Source organism: Puma concolor, chromosome B1 (assembly GCF_028749965.1).
Source record: "Puma concolor isolate L17-30 chromosome B1, mPumCon1.1.hap2, whole genome shotgun sequence".
NCBI lineage: Eukaryota > Metazoa > Chordata > Mammalia > Carnivora > Felidae > Puma > Puma concolor.
In genome coordinates this window covers 12,075,393-12,080,412 of record NC_141670.1, presented here as the reverse complement: position 1 = coordinate 12,080,412, position 5,020 = coordinate 12,075,393, and the positions used below count along the sequence as shown (strand labels likewise).

Below are 5,020 nucleotides of genomic sequence, written 5' to 3'. Positions count from 1 at the left end.
ATGAATTTAACTTCTTCTTACAAACATCTATAAGGGAAGTGCTACCATTATCCCCATTTTACAAATGGGGAAACCGAGCACAGAGAGGTTAAATAACTTTCCTGTGGTCAGACAGCTAGTAAATAATAGAATTGAGATTCTAACCCAAGGAGTGTGGGGACATCATTCGTGCTGCAATTGCTTCTACTTCCTAAACCCTGTGTGTTTGGAGGACAGCTGCACGCTGCTCACATAGAATCATGCAAACTTGCTGAATCTCTTCACCATATAACAGTAACCCTTCAAAATGAAAGTTTAACTACAACCTGAGAACACTTATTATTCCTGTGTGGAGGCATCCCGATAGGACTTGTCATTAATGCAAGTGTATGAGGTAAATATCAGTATCAGATGAGAGAAATAAAAGCAAAAAAAAAACAAAAAACAAACAAACAAAAAAAAAAAACAAAACAGATGATCTTATTCCATGCCAGTTGGGAGAAAGTGGGTGAAAAAGTAAAAAGAGCAAGAGAGACAGAATGAGTAGAATCTTCTGGGAACCCAACTGCAACATTTTTTATATGGTAGGTCATTTAAAGCTTCTATTACTGTTACTCATACTCTTAAGTGGACAGATGTTACAAATGGCAGGAATACGGTTTTTTTGTTGTTGTTTTTGGTGAAAAAAGTTATATTTAGATTTAGCAAGCTGGACTCAGTCTAGATGATCCCACTTTTGTTGGCAACATCCAAAGCATTATAGTCAGTAGCCAAACATATGCCTTCTTCTCTCCATCAGGCCTGATAAGGGTGTTGACTTTGGCCACATCAGTGTCACAGAGCTTCCTCTCAGCCTGTTTGATGTGATGCTTGCTGGTGCTGACATCCACAATGAACACAAGTGTGCTGTTGTCTTCTATCTTCTTCATGGCTGACTCTGTAGTCAGGGGGAACATGATGATGGCACAGGGGTCAAGCTGCTTTCTCCTGGGGACACTCTTCTGAGGATAATATGGGCTGCCTTTGGAGATGCATTGTCTTGGGTTGGGGGAAGGTAGGTGATGTGCAGATCTTTTTTGTGTGTGACTAGTGAATGACTTTCAGCCCCTCTTTTTTGGCTTTCCTTTGGCTTCAGCTTTAGGAGGAGGCTCAGGCTTCCTCCTTCACCTCTGGGGCCATCTTTGTGAAAAGGCAGGCATGAGTATTTCACCATGTTTTGAATGTGTAAATGTATACGTATGTATGCTCCCAGGTTTTTTGGTTGCTTATTTTTCCTATATTGTTTCTCTATAATTAATAGAATAATTTAACAAGAAATGTGTTCATTTTTACATTAGTCTGGTTAGATAAGGCCAATTTTTATTCATTATTATTTTTTAATTTTTGTTTAATGTTTATTTATTTTTTGAGACAGAAAGAGGCAGAGCATGAACGAGGGAGGGTCAGAGAGAGAGAGACAGACATAGAATCCGAAGCAGGATCCAGGCCCTGAGCTGTCAGCACAGAGACTGATGCAGGGCTCAAACTCACTGACCGTGAGAGAGATCACGACCTGAGCCGAAGTCGGACGCTTAACTGACTGAGCCACCCAGGCGCCCTGCCAACTTTTTTTTTAAATAAAACTTTTCCAAATGAACTTGAGAGATCTACAAAATTAATGTTTTAAAACATACACACATAAGATGCTCTAATTTTCAGACGTCTTACCTTTTAATTACTAGTAAATTATCCCTTACAATGCTCTCAAGATTCAGCTTTATAAAGAGTGCTGTAACATCAAAGTTTTGGATGTTTCTTTAATTTACATATTTAGAGAGAAAACAAATTTCATTGATACCTGGTATATGAGGCCAGTCAACATATTTTGGAATGTTGGCATTACAGGTCATACCTCAGAGGTACTGTGGGTTCACTTCCAGACCACCATAATAAAGTGAATATTGCAAGAAAGCCAGTCAATTTCTGTTCAGTTCCCCATGCATATAAAAGTTATGTTGGTCTGCTAAATGGGCAATAACATTTCATCCAAAAAAACAATATTCCAACTTGAATTTAAAGCATACTTTGCTGCTAGAAAAATGTTAAAACCATCATGTGAGCACTCAGCTAGTCCTAATCACTGATCATAAATCACCATAACAATATAATAATAAAGTGTGAAATATTGTGAAAATTCCCAAAATGTAACAAAGAGACATGAAGTGAGCAAAAGCTGTTGGAAAAATGATGATGGTGCCAATATACCTTCTCACCCCAGGATTGCCACCAACCATAAACTTTCTAAAAAATGCAGCATCCTCAAAGTGCTAACAAAGCACAAGAAAATGAGGTATGTCTCTATCTGCCTACAATTTGTCGTCTCTGTACTATCTTCTTCTGTTACCAAATTCACAAAAGACACCAACAGAAAGCTATAAAATCTCTGTCCTCTGGGACCTATTTTTCAACTAAGAAAGGAGACAGAAGACTGGTAGATGTTGGTTTCAAATCAACCAACTATGGTATGGAAGTCAAAGTTATGATTTTTTCCTCCCTTAGAAAAGATACATAATTGCATACTCACACTCAAAGTGAATTCACGACCACCCACGCTCTATTGCCCAATAAGTAGTTTTAGAGAGTAAGTTACAGATACAGGCATGTGAATAGGTATTGAGTTAAACAAAACAAAACAGAACAAAACAAAAGCCCTATGTGCTATAATTTAAAAGATATGGGTTACATTTTTACATTCCACATGAAACCCAAACCAAAACTAATATAATTACCTTTCACAACTGAAATCCTTTTTTCTTTTTTTTCTTTTTTTAAAATAAATACATCCCTTTCCATTAAGGAAACTCTTCATGGTGTTCTTCCTGATAAAAAGGGACAGAATAGGCTATCATTGTTTTATCCTTTTTTAAAATTTAATTTGAGAGAGAGAGAGAATGCAAGTACAGAGGGGCAGAGAAGGAGGATCTTAAGCAGGTTCGGTGGGAGCCCAATGAGGGGCTCGATGTGGAGCTGGATCCAGGGCTCAATCCCACCACCCTGGGGTCACGACCTAAACTGAAAACAAGAGTCACACCTTCACCTAACTGAGCCACCCAAGCGCTGCATCTTTAGCCTTTATTTTTGTGAGTTAAATGCAGATATGATGCCTGGAACTGCAGCTGGCATCTTGTACCCATGAGGTAACAAGCCAACACTAATAATGACTGAATGGATAGAAAAGAGCGAGCTGTCTGCATTAAGCATTATTGTGGGCTGCTGATATGTTAACAATGGTAGTTACAGAGAAAAATGACCCTTTATTTGTTTAAGCAAAACAAAACACATCATTAAAAAAAAAGTCAGTACAGAGGTCTGTACTAAGTTATTTGCTACTCGATAGTAATTAATTTACAATCTCACTCTTTAGCACAGTAGGAAGGGCCGGGTACCAGAGGAGTGCTTCAGTGCTACAGTCATAGAAAGTAAAATGCCTCTACAGGGAAACCTTTATCCACCTGAAAGTTGTGCCCAGATTTGGCTATCCTCAAAGGCCCAGCGGCATTGCCGATGTCTCAATTCTGTGATGATACAGTTGGTGTCAAAATCCCATTTTGACACACACAAATACTTTTCTATGATTTATTCTGAGCCCAAAGTCAGGAATTTGTTTTCTAGTGAGGGCCGCTGACACATGGGAGGAAGGATTATAGGGCTCATGGAGATAGAGACACTGTCACATCCAGAGAGAAAAGAGACAAAGTTGGAACAGCAGGCACAGTTATAGGAAATGGAAACATATTCAGGGGGTATTACAGCCTCTGTCCTGTGGCCTATTCAGAAACACCTGCTATAAATGTTTTGGTATAGCTTTGGCACTTACGGGCAGCAATACAGGTGTCATCTGAGCATGTATTTTTTATTTGCTTTAATAGATTATTTACAGCTTAAGTATTTTCAACATTGTAAAATCTCCTGCAAATCTTAGTTCCAGTCTATGGTTGCTATTGCTTTCAGCAGCATTTCTTACTTTAATTTTTAAAGAGAAAGGCCATGTAAGTCAGGGAAATGCTTTGTGTGTAATATTTTGCCTAACAATGATAGTTATCATTACTGCTGTTCAAATAATATTAGTCATAAAAAAATTTGACCTCAAAAAGTATGTTTTTTACTGTGAAACTATAAAAAAAAACCTTATTTACTTGAAAACAAATAAATTGGAGGCCCAGAATAAACCACCCAGATCATCTGCATTCAATGATTTGCTACTGAAAGTTGTAATATGTCTTTAATAAAATAAGTCAAATAGATTTTCTTCACAGCTTCTTTAAGAAATCTAGAAGTTTTATGTTTCTTGATCTAAATATGTCTAATTCCTGATTTAATATTAAATTATTTGTGAATTCTTACAGAATTGGATTCCAAAGCCAAGCAATTTTTGAAAAACAAAGAAATGCATACACGATATCCAAACACACCATCTCTGTAATGACAAAGGCGAAAGTTACTTACTCAGGAAGTAGAATATAGTAGCAAAATCATAGGCTTCCTTATTAGGTAAATCTTGAAATTTACATTGAATATTGACTTGGAAATCGTTCCACTGACTAATATTTATCATCTGCTGATGCATGTTTTTCCCTATATTGTTATTTGTTATATCTGTGTTATTTATCATGATTACTGAAGGAAGAAACTTTAAAAAAATCAAGTACAACTGATCCTTGAACAACACAGGTTTGAACTACACAGATTCACTTACAAGCACATTTTTTGTTTAGTGAAATACAGTAGAATACTGCAAATGTATTTTTCTTCGTTTTTAACATTTTCTTTTCTCTAGCTTACTCTATTATAAGAATAAAGTACGTAACACATATAACAGAGTATGCATTAATCAACTTGTTATTAGTAAAACTTCCGGTCAAACAGGCTATTAGCAGTTACGTTTTTTGGGGGGGTGGGCGGAGTCAAAAGTTACATGCAGAATGTCACCTACACAGGGTCAACATTCCTAACCCCTGTGTGTTCAAAGGTCAACTGTATTCTGGTAATGATAACGGGGATA

General features: G+C 37.0%; 1 pseudogene; it reads right to left on the bottom strand.

Annotated features, from left to right (window-relative positions):
• Nucleotides 1-492: 492 nt before the first annotated feature.
• Nucleotides 493-2,086, bottom strand: LOC147581463 (large ribosomal subunit protein uL23 pseudogene; annotated as a pseudogene).
• Between the last annotated feature and the right edge of the window lie 2,934 nt (nucleotides 2,087-5,020).